Source organism: Herpailurus yagouaroundi, unplaced genomic scaffold (genome assembly GCF_014898765.1).
Source record: "Herpailurus yagouaroundi ecotype Mexico unplaced genomic scaffold, PumYag 182, whole genome shotgun sequence".
Taxonomy (NCBI): domain Eukaryota; kingdom Metazoa; phylum Chordata; class Mammalia; order Carnivora; family Felidae; genus Herpailurus; species Herpailurus yagouaroundi.
Window position 1 is genome coordinate 14,651,653 of NW_024412413.1, and position 18,103 is coordinate 14,669,755.

Here is an 18,103-nt window from a genome sequence, read left to right on the forward strand (position 1 = left end):
TACACCACAAGGGGCATAGGTCAGATCTGAAATGTGAATCTATCACTGGTCAAGTACAGGGGATACACCACAAGGGGCATAGGTCAGATCTGAAATGTGAATCTATCACTGGTCAAGTACAGGGGATATATATTAGATCAGAGTTCCTCAATCTTGGCACTGTTGACATTTGGGGCCTCGTAAGTCATAGTTGTGGAGGACTATTCTGTGCCTTGTAAGATGTTCAGCAGCATCCCTGGTCTATCCACAAATGCTACTAGAAACCTCTCTTTCAGTTGTAGAGCAAAAGATGTCCTCAAACTTTGCCCCATGTTCCCCAGAAGGCAAAATTGTCTTGAATTTAGGGATCAGCTCAGTTAGGAGACTCTTTTAGTAACTGAAAGAAGAAAGCAATTAGTGGGATGACAGTAAGAATGTAGATGATGGGTGAGCAGGGATGATGTTACAGAGATAGACATATTTGGAGGCCTTATTGGTTAGGATACAGCTTCAGCTACCCTAACAGAGATCTGAATAGTAACCTAAAAAAGATAGAAGTCTGTTTCTCTCTGAGATACCATTCTTGGAGAAAACAGTGCAAGGCTAATATGGTGGCCATCTTTAAAGACCATCTACCACAGTCCACCTCTCAGTACTGTGTAACCCTGGATAAGTTACTACCTATAAAAATGAAAATAGTAACAAGAGTGTATCAGACAGCCATGTTGTAAAGGTTAAGTGAGAGAATACCTTTGGTTCTGTCTTGTTTTAAGCCACTACATTTGGGACCATTTGTTAAAACAACGGAAAACTAATCTACCTGGAATCCTTGTCTCAATCCTTTGCCCAGTAGGGTGCAACCACCGGCATGGCAGAAGTAATCCAATCACAGGGATTTAGCAGGGTCCTGGAAGAGAACCAGAGCATCTCCAAGGCACTGCCAAGATCTAAGGTACTCTAGAGGATGATCATCCAAAACCTCAAAGATCCATGACAATGATCTCTCAACTATTTCTCTCCTTGAGAATTTTTTTTTTCTCTTACAGATCCCACTTTAATGTCTGCAAGCAACAGTTACTGCAACTTTCAAAGAGTTAAGAAATGTAAATTTCTTTTTTTTTTTTAATGAACCATTCCATAGAATACTACAAAGGGATAATGTCAGTCTTCTGTGGGAATACACTGGCTCACAAGGCTTCCTTTTTTTATTTTTAATGTTATATTTAAAATGGTTTTAGGTTTGTGGAATGATTCTGAAGACTTATATACCACATACTCAATTTTCCCTATTAGTAACCTCTTAATGTTTATTTATTTTTGAGAGAGAGAGCACAGTGTGCAGGGGAGGGGCAAAGAGAAAAGAGAGACAGGGGATCCAAAGCAGGCTCTGTGCTGACAGCAGAGAGCTTGATGTGGGACTCAAACTCATGAACGAACCATGAGATCATGACCTTAACCAACTGAGCCACCCAGATGCCCGGTTGATGCATTTGTATTAACCAAAGTCTATACTTGATTCAGATTCTCTCTGTTTTTTCCTAATCTCCTTTTTCTGTTCCAGGATCCCACCTAGGAGACCACATTACACCTAGTCATCATGTCTCCTTGGGCTTCTCTTGGCTGTGACAGTTTCTTAGACTTCCTTTTTTTCTTTTTTTTTTTAAATGACCTTAACCGTTTTAAGAATTACTGGTCAGGTATTTTGTAGAACATCCTTCAATTTGTCTGATATCTTCTCATGATTAGGCTGAGGTAACGTGCTCCTGGGAGGTAGACCGCAGAAGTCCAGGTTCCATTCTCATGTCAACAGTGCATACTGTCAATATGACTTCTCACTGTTGATGTTAACCCAGATCACTCGGCTTCTCCACTGTAAAGTTACTCGTTTTTTCTCCTTTTTATATTGTATCCTTTGGAAGAAAGTCACTATGTGCAGCCCACACTTAGAGTGGGAGTTATGCCCTACCTCCTTAGGGGTGGAGTGTGTACATAAATTATTTGGATTTCCTCTATACAGGAGATTTGTTCTGTTTTCTATTTATTCAGTCCTTTATTTATATCAGTGTGGAGTTACATTTCTTTTTTTCTTTGGCTTATAATCTAATACTACTTCATTTATTTTTTTTGCTCAAATTGTTCCGGCTTTGACCACTGGGACATCTTTCAGTTGGCTACTGTATCCATTTGATATCACTGTGGATTTTTGTTCACTTGTTCTGTGTTTTCTTTTTTTTCTGGTTTTGAGCACTTTTTTATTTTCTGTTACTATAAGATGCTTTAGGACAATTTTGTATACATCCTGCCCCAACCTTAGAATCAGCCATTTTTCCACGGTGCCCCAGTTCCTTTTACTGAAGAGTGGTATTAGAAACCAATATCTGGGGGGCGCCTGGGTGGCTCAGTCAGTTGAGTGTCTGACTTCAGCTCAGGTCACGATCTCACTGTCTGTGAGTTCAAGCCCCACATCAGGCTCTGTGCTGACAGCTGGGAGCCTGGAGCCTGTTTCAGGTTTTGTGTGTGTGTGTCTCTCTCTCTCTTTGCCCCTCCCCCACTCATGCTCGCTCGCGAGCGCACGCGCTCTCCCTCTCTCTCTCTCTCTGTCAAAAATAAACATTAAGGGGCACCTGGGTGGCGCAGTCAGTTAAGCGTCCGACTTCAGCCAGGTCACGATCTCGCGGTCCGTGAGTTCGAGCCCCGCATCAGGCTCTGGGCTGATGGCTCAGAGCCTGGAGCCTGTTTCCGATTCTGTGTCTCCCTCTCTCTCTGCCCCTCCCTCGTTCATGCTCTGTCTCTCTCTGTCCCAAAAATAAATAAATGTTGAAAAAAAATTTTTTTTAAATAAATAAATAAACGTTAAAAAATTAAATTAAAAAAAAAAGAAACCAATATCTGGGTGCTAGGTGTGCTCATTGCTGTTGGGGTATTATTGCTTCTAAGCCTTCTCAGCTGACACATCTGGAGATATGTATATGTACATTTTCCATACGTAACCATCTATATCTATATATGAAGCTGAGCATGAGTTCATTCTCATGTTGCCAACTCTAATCCATTGCCACATGATCATTCTGGTCACCTTCTTTGCTTTGTCTGTAAATTCCCAATCCAACTGTGACAAATCTAGCTCCACCCCGTCCACCATCCATTTATGGAATCATTCATTTCCAGTATCTAGCAGTTTCACAGTTCTTAACCCATACCCTTGTCAAAAACAACCTTGTCAACTGCAGTACAGTGCTTCAACAACAGTGCCTGTAGCCCTTTATCTTACAGACTCCATTCTTTCCCAAAGTGACCCAGGTCACCATCTTGTTCCCCAATCCCCTTCAGCAAGGTTGTTTCATACATTTATAATACATTTAGATTCTTTTCTCACATTCTGCACTCTGTCATGGACCTCTCAATCTCCTACGTGATTTTTTTTTTAAGTTTACATACATTAAGATTTACTCTTTGACCCATAAAGTTCTATCAGTTTTGACAAATGCGTAATGTCTTGTTTCACCAACCTGAAACATCCCCTGTGCTTCAACTTACTTCACCACCACTCTTACGTGCCCCTCCCCCCCGCCACCAAACCTCTGGCAATTACGGGTCTCTTTACCATCACTTTACTTTTGCCTTTTCCAGAATGACATGTAATTGGAATCGGAATGTGGGTAGAATTTTCTGGCTTCATGACTGGCTTCTTTTACTTAACAATATGTGTTTAAGATTAATCCATGTCTTTTTTGGCTTCATAGCTTATTTCTTTTTCATGCTGAATAACATTCCACTGTATGGTTGTATTATACTTTATCCATTCACCTATTGATAAAATGGTTGCTTCTAGTTTGGAGCAATTGTGAACAAAACTGCTATAAATATTTGTGTTTGTGCAGGCTTTTATGTGGACCTAAATTTTCAAATCAGTTGGATAAACACCCAGGAACACCACTGCTGGATCATATGGCAAGACTAGGTTTAATTTTGCAGGAAAGTGCCAAACTGTTTTCCAAAGTGGCTGTACCACTTTGTATTCCCATCAGCAGTGAATGAGACTTGCGTTAATTTGTATTGTCAGGTTGTTTTTCATTTTAGCCATTTTAACAGATGGTATCTTGTTGCTTGAATTTGCAATTCCTGATAATGCTGAGCATCTTTCTGTATGTTTATTTGCCATCAATACATCTTCAGTGAGGTGTTTTCAGCTCTCTTGCCCACTTTTTTTAATGTAATTTATTGTCAGGTTGGCTAACATACAGTGTATACAGTGTGCTCTTGGTTTTGGGGGTAGATTCCTATGATTCATCTCTTACATACAATACCCAGTGCTCATCCCAACAAGTGCCCTCATCAATGCCCATCACCCATTTTCCCCTCTCCCCTGCCCCCCTCCATCAACCCTCAGTTTGTTCTCTGTATTTAAGAGTCTCTTATGGGGCGCCTGGGTGGCGCAGTCAGTTAAGCGTCCGACTTCAGCCAGGTCACGATCTCGCGGTCCGTGAGTTCGAGCCCCGCGTCGGGCTCTGGGCTGATGGCTCAGAGCCTGGAGCCTGTTTCCGATTCTGTGTCTCCCCCTCTCTCTGCCCCTCCCCTGTTCATGCTCTGTCTCTCTCTGTCCCAAAAATAAATAAACGTTGAAAAAAAAAATTTAAAAAAAAAAAAGAGTCTCTTATGGTTTGCCTCCCTCTGTTTGAAACTGTTTTTTCCCCTTGCCTTCCCCCATGGTCTTCTGTTAAGTTTCTCAATTTCCACATATGAGTGAAAACATATGATACCTGTCTTTCTCTGACTTATTTCACTTAGCATAATACCCTCCAGTTCCATCCACATTATTGCAAATAGTAGGATTTCATTCTTTCTCATTCTTTCTCATTCCATTGTATATATAAACCACATCTTCTTTATCCATTCATTAGTTGATGGACATCTGGGCTCTTTCCATAATTTGGCTATTGTTGAAAGCACTGCTATAAACATTGGGGTACATGTGCCCCTATGAATCAGCACTCCTGTATCCTTTGGATAAATTCCTAGTAGTGCTACTGCTGGATCATAGGGTAGTTCTATTTTTAATTTTTTGAGGAACCCCCACACTATTTTCTAGAGCAGGTGCACGAGTTTGCACTCCCACTAGCAGTGCAAGAGTGTTCCCATTTCTCCACATCCTCACCAGCACTTGTTTTTTTCTGAGTTGTTAACTTTAGCCACTCTGACTGGTGTGAGGTGGTATCTCAATGTGGTTTTGATTTGTATTTCCCTTATGATAAGTGATACTGAACATCTTTTTTTTTTTAATTTTTTTTTCCAACGTTTATTTATTTTTGGGACAGAGAGAGACAGAGCATGAACGGGGAAGGGGCAGAGAGAGAGGGAGGCACAGAATCGGAAACAGGCTCCAGGCTCTGAGCCATCAGCCCAGAGCCTGACGCGGGGCTCGAACTCACGGACCGCGAGATCGTGACCTGGCTGAAGTCGGACGCTTAACCGACTGCGCCACCCAGGCGCCCCTGAACATCTTTTCATGTGTCTGTTGGCTGTCTGGATGTCTTCTTTGGAAAAGTGTCTATTCATGTCTTTTGCCCATTTCTTCACTGGATTATTTGTTTTTCAGGTGTTAAGTTTGGTAAGTTCTTTATATATTTTGGATACTAACCCTTTATCCAATATGTCATTTGCAAATATCTTCTCCCATTCCATCGGTTGCCTTTTAGTTTTGTTGATTGTTTCCTTTGCAGTGCAGAAGCTTTCTATCTTGACAAGGTTTCAATAGTTCATTTTTGCTTTTATTTCTCTTGCCTTTGGAGATATGTTAAGCAAGAAATTGCTGTGGCCGAGATCAAAGAAGTTTTTGCCTGCTTTCTCCTCTAGGATTTTGATGGTTTCCTGTCTCACATTTAGGTCTTTCATCCATTTTGAGTTTATTTTTGTGTATGGTGTAAGAAAGTGGTCCAGGTTCATTTTTCTGCAAGTTGCTGTCCAGTTCTCCCAACACCATTTGCTAAAGAGACTGTCTTTTTTCCATTGGATATGCTTCCCTGCTTTGTCAAATATTAGTTAGCCATACATTCGTGGGTCCACTTATGGGTTCTCAATTTTATTCCATTAGTCTGCGTTTCTTTTTGTGCTAATACCATACCGTCTTGATGATTACAGCTTTGTAGTAGAGGCTAAAGTCCGGGATTGTGATGCCTCCCACTTTGGTTTTCTTTTTCAATATTACTTTGGCTGCTCAGGGTCTTTTGTGGTTCCATACAAATTTTAGGATTGTTTGTTCTAGCTTTGAGAAGAATGCTGGTGCAATTTTGATTGGGATTGCATTGAATATGTAGATTGTTTTGGGTAGTATTGACATTTTAACAATATTTGTTCTTCTAATCCATGAGCATGGAATGTTTTTCTATTTCTTTGTGTCTTCTTCAATTTATTTTCACAAGTTTTCTATAGTTTTCAGCATATAGATCTTTTACATCTTTGGTTAGGTTTATTCCTAGGTATTTTATGGTTCTTGGTGCAATTGTAAATGGGATCGATTCCTTGATTTCTCTTTCTGTTGCTTCATTATTGATGTATAGAAATGCAACCAATTTCTGTACATTGATTTTGTATCCTGCAACTTTGCTGAATTTATGCATCAGTTCTAGCAGCTTTTTGGTAAAGTCTTTAAGGTTTTCCGTGTAGAGTATCTTGTCATCTGCAAAAAGTTAAAGTTTGACTTCTTTGCCAATCTGGATGCCTTTTATTTCATTTTGTTGTCCGATTGCTGAGGCTAGGACTTCCAACACTATGTTAAACAACACTGGTGAGAGTGGACATCCCTGTCATATTCCTGATTTCAGGGGGAAAGCTCTCGGTTTTTCCCCATTTAGCATGGTATCAGCTGTGGGCTTTTCGTATATGTCTTGTCCAATTTTTAATTATATGTTTCTTATTGTTGAGTTTCCTTTAGTTTCCTAAATATAAATCAAATTTCTTTGCATGATAAAAACCCTTCATATTCCAGCTGGAAACCACTTTCTTCAATCTTCCCAATGATCCCTATTCACACTGCACTAATCCAAAATACATCCCCCCTGGCCCCCCATTTACATCCTCTCCCACAAGTAACTTTGTGTGCCTCTGTGATTTTGCACATGCTGATCCTTCTACCTGGAATACCTTCTTCAAAGAAAAGTGTGTTGCTCCTTCCTTTTGCTCCAAGAGCACTTGGAACATACTTTTGAATGTTATCCATCATATCACAGTGCAATTATTTGCATATCAGACTTTCTCTAGTCTTGGGTTATGAGTTTCTTAAGGGGACAAGGCAGGTTTTATCCATCTTCAACAACATCCAGTCCCCACCTCCACTGTTAGGCCCAGTTAAGCAAAATTTAAAATGGTATAAAGATATTCATGCTTATCTCTGAGTTCTTGATATATCTGTTTGGAAAGTATGATCTTCATTCTGTCTCTACCTGAGAATGCCAGATTGGGCTTAGTTTGAGTGTTTACTTACAAATCCAATACATTTTCCAGAATCTTGAGCTTTAATTTGCACAGTTTCTAATTTAGAAGGTCTGGAGAAGGGCTTGAGAGTTTGCATTTCTAATGATTTCCAGGTGGTGCTGCTGTGAAACTACACTTTGGGAACCACTGGTCTGGACCATGTGATCTTGCTGTGGTTGTTTTGGGTTGTCTTAACAGTACAAAGCACTTTGAGGTAGGTGTGCTTGGTAAGAAATTGAAATGGACCTTAAATAAGTGTTGTGAGATGAAATTCGGACCATGCAAGCTAGAAAAAGCATCTTCAGAAGCTGTTAAAATGATTAAAACCCTATCCAAGGACCAAATTAAGATATATGGAATCTGTTGAAAAAAACAAGATAAAAATATAAAAATATTCTTGGAAAGCAAACTAGAAGGAAGCATACAGAAGACAGGGATAAGGGATGGGAGGAGCACCAAGGATTTTCACCATTTGCTATGTAAACTTCAGTCTTGTTTGAATCTGTCACCTCTGTCACCAAGAGAATGTTTTCAAATATGTATTGTATAATTAAGAAAAATATTACTAGGAATATTAGAATCTGGCCCTCAAGAGGAGCCATGTTCTATAGCCAGGGCTAGATAGAATACTTGAATATACTTTATTTTCTTGATTCTCAACCAAGGCTGTCCAAGGACATTAGACAGATATAGACTGGAGATATTTTGGTCACAACTAGGGTAGCAGAAAATGGTGCTACTAACATCAGGGCAGAGGCCAGGGATGCTGTTGTATGTCCCACAGCGCACAGGACAGCCCCCACATGAAAGAATTGTATGGCCCAAAATGTCAATAGCACTAAGGTGGAGAAACCCTTGTCTGTGTGATGTGGGCTCACACTGATGGTTCTCAGACATTTCAAAGTTGTATTACACTATCATGAGTGTTTGGTTCCACAATATCCCTCATGTCTTACAAGGGTCATGTATGTACATTTCAAATTTAACATGAATTTAAATTCACTTTGAACTGCAAATAATAAAATGTAGTTCCCTTTCACACAACTGATAATAAGTACAGGTAAGTGGGTAAGTGGATTTGTTTATTTTTCAAAATCAGGAGGGAGATAGTGCCATAAACCATTCCAGAATGTAACTGGTGGGAGGGCCATAGTCTAGATCAGTCACCACAGGCATCAGGAGAGGGTGGCCTGGGACAGATCTGGGAAGAGAGGGGGAGATGCTTCCAAGTGATAAGATGATTCTGCCAGATGTCTCCTCAGCCCTTCCAGGGTGAACTGTAGGGTCACTGATCTCTCTTGAGAGCCACACAAATTCCTTCCTCTGGTCAGGAATAGGCTAGCAACTTCAAACAAACATATGTATCTGTGTCACTGTCACAGATTCAGTTAGCAACTTGGAAAAGCAGATGTATTACCTAGCAACAGCATCCTTCTCTCTCCTCACCTTCCACATCCCCTGGGCTGTGGGCTGCCCTTTAACCACTTCCTGAAGAAGCAGTTTGGCATAGTGGTTAAGAGAACAGACTCCGGGAGGTAGGACACCTGGGTCCTGAGTCCTGGCTCTACAGCCTTAACTGTGACACCTAAGCTTAGGCATATACTTAACCTCTTAGTTTCCTCATCTATAAAATTTAGATAATATTAGTACCTCATGCAGTCTTGGTGGGGATTTAATGAGGTAATATATGGTTGGTGCCCAGAGCATAACAAAAAAATAGATGTTAGCTCTTATTTTTTCCTACCTTCTATTCCTTCTTCAGAGTGTCCTTTTAACCAGATTTCACCAATACAAAATGTTGGCACATTCCCCTCCCCCCCAGCCCCATATACAGATGATCCCTATCCCTCTCACTTTTCTCTCCTGCAAAGAATAATATGATTTGTCTTCCAAGCTCAAATGAAGTCTGGTATTCAGACAGCTTTTTTCTATATGGGAATAGCCTGGACATTCTAAGAAGCAGGATGCTCAGTTCCTTAACACTGTTAAGGAACACTAACATCTTGACATCTTTCTTTAATGAACAATTATTCTACCTAGTTAATTATGATGTTTCTTTGGAGTTTTAATTAAAAGCGTCCCTTGATCTGTAGAGACTAAGACGCAGTCAGCCATTAGTAAGTGAAATAATTAATCTTGCCTTCTAGATTGCCATCGTGGGTAGGCTGGATAATCAGGATTTCCCAGCAAATTTTCAGTTAAATCTGAAAAACTAAAATAAATAATGAAACTGGGCACAGTGCTACTGGCTTTGTCATGATGACAAATTCAGCAAATTTGCCCTAAAGCAACTCCTTTAGCAGAAAGGAGGCTAACTGAGCTGACTTCCCAGGTCCCTTCTAAATGAAATAAAACACACTAGCTGCACTCTCTTCTTCCATCTTTGTTTCCTAAACTCGAATTATTAGAGCCTCCTTTTCTAGCATTATTCCATGTCCCACCTGAGTTGCACCATTATTTCATTTCCCCTATAAATCAACCCACTTCTTAAACTATATGTACATTTGTTTAAAAGGGGAAGCTAGGGGCGCTTGGGTGGCGCAGTCGGTTAAGCGTCCGACTTCAGCCAGGTCACGATCTTGCAGTCCGTGAGTTCGAGCCCCGCGTCAGGCTCTGGGCTGATGGCTCGGAGCCTGGAGCCTGTTTCCGATTCTGTGTCTCCCTCTCTCTCTGCCCCTCCCCCGTTCATTCATGCTCTGTCTCTCTCTGTCCCAAAAATAAATAAATAAACGTTGAAAAAAAAATTTTTTAAGGGGAAGCTATATAAAGGGAAAACATACTCATTTCCAAATAGAGAGTAAATGTAAAAAATAAATACCATAGAAACTAAACTTTGTATTTTTTTTAAAGTAGGCTCCACACCTAATGTGAGGTTTGAACTCACAACCCCAAGATCAAGAGTCTCACGTTCTACTGACTGAGGCAGCTAGGCACCCCAACTTTATATGTTTCTCAAAATTTGTTTAAAATATCTTTTAAATTATTAATTTAAAATAAAAAGAGAAAATATAGTAGTAACGCATCTTATTAACACTGTATGAAAAACTATGTGCTAGCTCGTTCAGCTTAATTGCCTCAGCGACTCTGAAAAGTAAGCATGGTCTCCACTTGTACAGAGGATGGTGGAGACCCAGACAAGTGGAGTAAATTGTCCGGGGTGCCGGGTGGGGTGGGCAGGGCAGGTCCCTGTGAGGCGAGAGCCCTGGAGCACTGCAGGACAGAGACCCCTGGTTCACCTTCTCCAGGCCACCCTTCCAGAAAACTCTCCTCAAATCCTGCACCAGATGCCCCAGAATACACAACAGTGACTCAGGTTTCCACCAAGACTTTCAGATCTTCTAGGACAAAAGGAAAAATTAATACTTGCGTCAGGAAAAGTACTGCCGTTTTACAACGTTCAGCTTTCCTGTAAGTCTAGCAGATCCTGTGCAGCTGGTTAATGGACAGGAGAGGCACATGGGAGGCTGAGTGGATTGGGGATCTTTGTGACAGAAAAAGAATGGGGCAGCAGGGGATGAAGGTGAAGGCAGGCAGCCGCTCTGGGCAGGAGAGATGGGAGGAAACCTGGGACCGTGAGGGAAGAGAGAGAGAAAGAGGAGAAACAGGCACTGACACCCAGGGAAGATTCTGAGGAAAGGACAGAAATAGGAATCGTCTTCCATGTGATGTGTGATGTCACTCCTCTTCTCCCATGTCTACTTTTGCATTCTTTTTCCTCATGTGCTAAAAACAATCACAATAAAATTTCAAGTGTTTAAGTTTCCAGCTCCTGAGATGATCCCACATCCCTCCAGTAGCACGTGCACCATGGGAAACCGCCTCTCACATGCACCTGTCCACTTCTGTGGCTTTCACTTCGCCTCTAGGATGATGACTTAGAAATTCATTATTTCCAGCAGACCTTTCTCCGAACTCCAACTCCCCATGTGACACCGCTGTTCAGATGTCCAGTATTTCTGCCCTTCCTACATCACAGATGCACAGCCCACCTTTGCTGTTCCCTCCACCCATTCCCTTCTGTGCTTTGCCCACCTGGCTTCTTGTGCTTAGATCTCAGCTCAAATATACCTCCTCAGAGAAGCCCTCCTGGGCCATCTTGCAAAGTAAACATGCCTCCACCAGTGACATCACCCTACCAGTTACAAGACAACCACATTCCCTATTTCCTTCATAGCACATGTCACAATGTATACATTTTTATTTATTTTGCTTACTTATTTATTTTGTGTCTTCATCTAATAAACTCCACATGGACAGAGATTCTGTCTTTTTTACTGAAGAGGTCTTTGCACACCGTAGGTGCCCAATATTTGTGAATTTAATGCATGGAATCTGTGATGACAGACAATAAAAGATTCTATGAGGAAAATGTCTTCAGGCTTGTATCACCATTGATAAGGCCACATACTAATAAATAAAATTTTACAGCACTTTACCATTTTAAGAGCAAATTCTTATTGCTATGGTCTGAATGTTTGTGTCCCTCCAAAGTTCATATGTTGAAATGCTACTCCCCGAAGGTGATAGTATCTGTAGGTGGAGATTTTGTGAGGTGCTCAAGTCATGAAGGTGGAACCCTGATGAATGGGATTAATGCCTCATAAAAGAGGCTCCAGAGAGATCCCCGCCTCCTTCCACTGCGTGAGGACATTGGCAGAAGGTGCTGGCTGTGAACCAGGAAGATGTGATCGTGCTGGCTCCTTAATCTTGGACTTCCCAGCCTCCAGAACTGTGAGCAATACATTTCTGTTCATACACTGTAGCAGCCCAAACAGACTGATGGTTGACAGCACTTTTTTTCACCAGAACCTATCAAGGTAGATACTATTCTTACTCCCATGTTGTCCCTAAGGAAACGCAAGTTAAAAAGGCAAATGTAACTGGAGGCACACTAGATGAGAAACCTGGAAACGTGCCTGTTCTTATTAGGGTTCCCAATCTCCTCGGTTTTCCCAGGACTGCCCTGGTTTTAGTATGGAAAACCCTGCATCCTGGGGAACCACAGCAGTTTGGTCACTGTATCTTACCCTGAAAACTGTAAGTAAGATGTTAGACACTTTATAAAAGCAGATTCCCTGGCCATGTAAAATGTAATGAGTAAAATATGGGGGATGGGAGTACAGACGAGGTTTAGAACCTACAGATGTGAAGTCACATGGTAGTGGCTGCACCCACCCAACCTACCTCAAAGGAATGCTGGGAGCGGAAGGCACTAACAACCTGAAAAGGAACAGACACTTAGAGATATCATCTGTGCTCCTACCCTGCAAGATAAAGGTGGTAACTAGATCAGCCCGGTTACCAAGCCTCATGCTCTCAGACTGAATCTGATCCACCAAAAGTCCAAAAGGTATTGTGAGCAGTGGGGGGCCACCCACTACAGGGACCCTGACCAGGAAAAACTGGCTTATTTTCCCAGAGAGGAAAATTCTTCCTTTTCCAATTCAAAACAATTTGACACCTTTTCCAGTATCCTGGAAGTCTCAACTTAATCATTCTGGTAATGTAGTCGTAATAATTTCGTGTGTGTGTGTGTGTGTGTGTGTGTGTGCGTGTGTGTGTGTGTGTTGGCAGGGGGTAATCATTGCATGGGTGGCATTGTCTACTCATCTAGGTAGAGGCTGTAGTGTTCATTCATGTTATTGGGCAATTGAAGTGTAGCAATTATACATTACATTTTGAAAGAGGCATTTAAAAAAATCCACCACTAGATGATTCAGACTTAATTATCTTGTCTTTTCAGCAGCTGAGTTCAAGGCTCAAGTGGAGAACACATAGCTTCAAAGGCAGAAGGAATCGAAGGTGCTCCCCATCGTTGGACGCTTCCTCCACTTGAGGTAAGAATCATGAACAAACTTCTCTGCCAGCACAACATCTCCCAACAGGGATTACCCTCTTACTGAGATGCCCCGGATCTGATAGAACACGTTGGACAGTCAGCTGTCACATAGCCTGAGTCCTTACTGTCTGCCTAGGTTTTTCTGCTTTGTGTTTGTTTTTCTGTCACTCATGCCTCCCCCAGAAGACTATGAATAGGCCTAAGAAAGAAAAGAGAGCTTGTTTGGAGGATAAACTTAGTTTTGCATCATTCAGCAATGTTGTATTAAGACGGTCGCTCAATCGTCTGGACTTACTTATGCCTTCATTTCAGTGAGGAACCCAGCTCAGTGGCAGAAAATTCTAGCTTATCTCTGAACTAGCGCGGATGTAGGAGTAAGGAATTGCTGTGATCTCTGTGCTTTGGGGCCAGGTCTTAAACCACATCAGTGACCTACATCTTGCCAGAGCAAAGGACACTCCCACTTGCCCGAATTGTTTAACCTGTTTGTGTTAAGTATAGAGTTTGGAGAAGACTAAGTAAATTTTCAAGGCCTTGTCATTAGAGATCTTGGTAAAATCAGATGTGTTGACTGAATCCCTTGAAATTAGTCCCCAGTTCTGCCCATATTCAATACCTGTTGGTTTAGACTACTTACATTCATTTTGTCTTAACCATTAAGTTGGAATATTCTGACAGCCGAGGCTTCTTTAAACCAATTGGCTTGTTTTCAACCTTTCCCTTGTTTTAAAGGCTACATTTAATTCATTTATCATTCATTTAACTGATTTTTCCAAAGTCTGTCAAAGGTCCCTTCTGTGAATACTTATGGTAAGTCAACCTGTCTCAGGAATTTTCTAAGTTGTCCTGGAGTTTTCTTATTTCTGGTCATCAGAATGGCTTAGGCAAAGGTCATCTAATATATTTGTGGTTTTATTTATTAAGTTTTAACTGTAATTCCAGTTAGTTGGCATACAGTGTTATATTAGTTTGAGGTGTATAAATAGTGATTCAACAATTCTACACGTCACCCAGTGCTCATCACAACAAGTGTACTCCTTAATCCCTATCACCTATTTCACCCATCCCCCCACCCACTTCCCTTCTGGTAACAATCTGTTCTCTTTAGTCAAGAGTCTTTTTCTTAGTTTGTCATGTACATATGACATATATATTATATAATGTATATAATCTTTTTTCCTTTGCTCATTTGTTTTGTTTCTTAAATTCCACATATGACTGAAATCATCTGGTATTCATCTTTCTCTGACTGACTTATTTCCCTTAGCATTATACTCTCTAGCTCCATTCATGTTGTTGTAACTGGCAAGATTTCATTCTTTTTTATGGCTGAATGATATTCCATTGTAAGAGTGTGTGTGTGTGTGTGTGTGTGTGTGTGTGTGTGTGTGTGTGTATACACCACACCTTCTTTATCCATTCATCTATCAGTGGATACTTGGCTGGTTCCATAATTTAGCTGTTATAAGTAATGCTGTTATAAACATAGGAGTGCATGTATCTCTTTGCATTAGTGTTTTTGTATTTTTTGGGTAAATATCTAGTAGTGCAATTACTAGATCATATGGTAATTCTATTTTTAACTTTCTGAGGATCTTCCATACTGTTTTTCCACAGTGGCTGTACCAGTTTGCATCCCTACCAGCAGTGCACAAGTGATCCTTTTTCTCCATATCCTTTGCCAACACTTGTTGTTTCTTGTGTTGTTGATTTTAGCCATACTGACAGGTGTGGGGTGATATCTCACTGTGGTGGGTTTTTTTTAATTTTTTTAATGTTTATTTATTTCTGAGACAGAAAGAGACAGAGCATGAGTGGGGGAGGGGCAGAGAGAGAGGGAGAACACAGAATTCGAAGCAGGCTCCGGGCTCTGAGCTGTCAGCACAGAGCCAGACGTGGGGCTCGAACTCACAAACAGTGAGATCATGACCTGAGCCGAAGTCAGTCATTCAACTGGCTGAGCCACCCAGGCGCCCCTCATTGTGGTTTTGATTTGCATTTCCCGGATGATCAGTAATGAGCATCTCTTCATGTGTCTGGTTGGGCATCTGGATGTCTTCTTTGGAGAAATGTCTATTCATGTCTTCTGCCCATTTTTTAATTAGATTCTTGTAAGGTTTTGGGGTGTTGAGTTGTATATGTTCTCTATATATTTTGGATATTAACCCTTTATCACATATATCACTTGCAAATACCTTCTCCTATTCTATAAGTTGCCTTTAGTTTTGTTGATTGTTTCCTCAACAGTGTAAAACCTTTTTATTTTGTAGTAGTCCCAATAGTTTATTTTTGCTTTTATTTCCCTGCCTCAGGGGACATACCTAGAAAAATGTTGCTATGGTAGGGCCATCTAATTTAGAAGTGTTATTCTGTCTGTTCATTGGTATAGAAATTTAATGAGGTTTTGAATCTTGGAAAGAAACAAATCCTTAGAACCAAAAAAATAGGTAACTTGTTGGCAGGGTATATAAGTCATCTTGGATTCTTTCTTTTAGGGCAATTTATCCTGCCCTTACTTGTAGCCAAATTACTTAACCTTTTAGGATTCATCTCCTTGCTTGACAAGGTTCCTTCCCTCCCCTGTCCATAAATTATCATCCTAACAAACAATTCAACTGAAAGTTACATACAGTCTATCCTTTTATAGCCCAGTAATTTCATTCACTCATAAAATTTCTAGAGGAAAAATGTTTTTCTATGTGCAGTTTTGAGTTCCTGGATCTCCATCGAAGTAGACCATTTCAGAAACGTCCTTTAACCAAGAAGATAAATAGATTTTTGCTGCTGGAAGGGAATTTAAAATTCCATTTGTGCCCGAGAAAATACAAAAGCATTTGCGCTTTGGTGCTTGAAAATTTCCAGATGCTTAATGATTTTTTTTCTACATAGAAAATGGCATCACATAACTCATATTTAAAGTTCCCAGATGAAGGGTCACCTGGGTGGCTCAGTCAGTTAAGCAACCAACTTTGGCTCAGGTCGTGATCTCGCAGTCCGTGGGTTCAAGCCTCATGTTGGGCTCTGTGCTGACAGCTCAGAGCCTGGACCCTGCTTTGGATTCTGTATCTCCCTCTCTCTCTCTCTCTCTCTCTCTCTCTGCCCCTCCCCAACTCACACTCTGTGTATGTCTCTCTCTCTCTCTCTCTGAAAAATAAATAGATGTCAAAAAAAAATTAAGTTCTCAGATAAAAATGAAAAATCTAGCACTTATCAAGTAATTAAATTCATAAACACTAACATCTAGAGCCAGAAGAGCAAGTTGTGATTGCTGGGTGCCTGATTTACTACCTGGTCTCACATAGGTCACCAGACTGTCTAAGTCTCTGTGTCCATATGCCTAAGATGGAGGTAGGATAATAGTAACATCTACCTCCAAGAATTGTTGTGAGTTTTGTAAATGGTAAAAAAAAAAAAAAAAATACAAATTTATTATTTTAGTTGTTACTCCATTAATAAGTAACAACTCTGCTTTGGCTTATTGTGCTTTTTTACTGTAGTAATGAAGAACTATTTAGATGATGGTTTGGTTTTCTCATCTTTTTTCACACTTTTCTAGAACCTTTCTTAGTTAACCAAAATCTTTTTTTTTTTTTCAACGTTTATTTATTTTTGGGACAGAGAGAGAGCATGAACGGGGGAGGGGCAGAGAGAGAGGGAGACACAGAATCGGAAACAGGCTCCAGGCTCTGAGCCGTCAACCCAGAGCCCGACGCGGGGCTCGAACTCACAGACCGCGAGATCGTGACCTGGCTGAAGTCGGACGCTTAACCGACTGCGCCACCCAGGCGCCCCTTAGTTAACCAAAATCTTGTAAGCCAGTCAGTTGGTCAGTTAGAAAATATTTATTGAGGTCCTATTATGTGCCAGGCAGAGAGATCATTTCAACCTTAATCTGGATACAGTGGAGTGTGTATAGAATCTTTGGTCTAACATTTTTTTTTTCCTTTTGCTTTCCACTGCTTTGAAAATGTTTCCCTCTTTTTAAAAAATCCCTCTCGTGCCTTCCTAGGTATATGGCATATCCATTTACAATTATTTGCCCACAGCCATGTCAGTGTGCCTGCACATCAGCATGGCTTCACCATTTGTTAAAATGTGGAAATACTTTCATACTAGTTGGTGAATAGTCATTAACCTCAGCCCCAGGAGTGTTCCCCTCACCCCCATAGCTTCATCCATCTCTGCCTGTCCCGCTCTCTGAGACCCCTGGACAACAAGGATCAAAGAGGGCCTAGTACAGATAGCAATAGGACCTAACCCCTGAGTCCATTCTAACTGAGTATAAGATGTTGATATCACCATGCTCCCACTTGCTTGTCCTACTCCCCACATTTCCTCCAACTCTCTGACCAGAGATCAGCCCCCTACTCAAGTCCCTCCCTCTTGGCTCTTACTGTCATTGCTCTGTGCTTCCCTTGGTGTCTTCTGCACCCTGACTATCCCCAAGCCACCCCTCTGTAGCCCTGCCCCCAGCACTGCTGCCCCTTTCTGTACATTGTCCTGTACAACCAAATCAACTCTATAGGGCTGAAACATCACACGGAGTGCATAAGGCCATAGCAGTGTTAAGATATTGAAATGCCTCAGTTTCTAATAGTAAATAGTCACTGTGAGTCCCTCACCCTATCCCCAGTACCCCAACCACACTGGCCAGTCCATCCAAGACTTCTCCTGTCCCCATGATCCAGTACCTACCCTCCCAACCCTGCCCCCAGACTCTGGCCAACATCTGTTTTAATGGGTGCATATGCTTCACTAGTGTACAAATGCTTTGTTAATCGCCTCTGCAAAGAACTGTATTATAATTCAGAGCGA

The 18,103-nt window shown here is 41.2% G+C and overlaps 1 protein-coding gene across 6 annotated transcripts in view; it reads left to right on the top strand.

The window, feature by feature from the left end:
* The window catches only part of BPIFC (BPI fold containing family C), a 55,691-nt gene that overhangs the window by 1,948 nt on the left and 35,640 nt on the right, over nt 1-18,103 (top strand). Inside the window, exons 2-6 of one of the 6 annotated variants that reach the window (XM_040490973.1) lie at nt 20-931; nt 1,026-1,082; nt 7,563-7,663; nt 11,970-12,180; nt 13,193-13,286. The gene's annotated coding sequence lies outside the window, so the exon portion shown is untranslated. Of the gene's footprint in view, nt 1-19; nt 1,083-7,562; nt 7,664-11,969; nt 12,181-12,674; nt 12,800-13,192; nt 13,287-18,103 lie in introns of those variants that run through there. The other 5 variants (XM_040490974.1, XM_040490975.1, XM_040490976.1 and 2 more) reach the window with 5 other exon arrangements.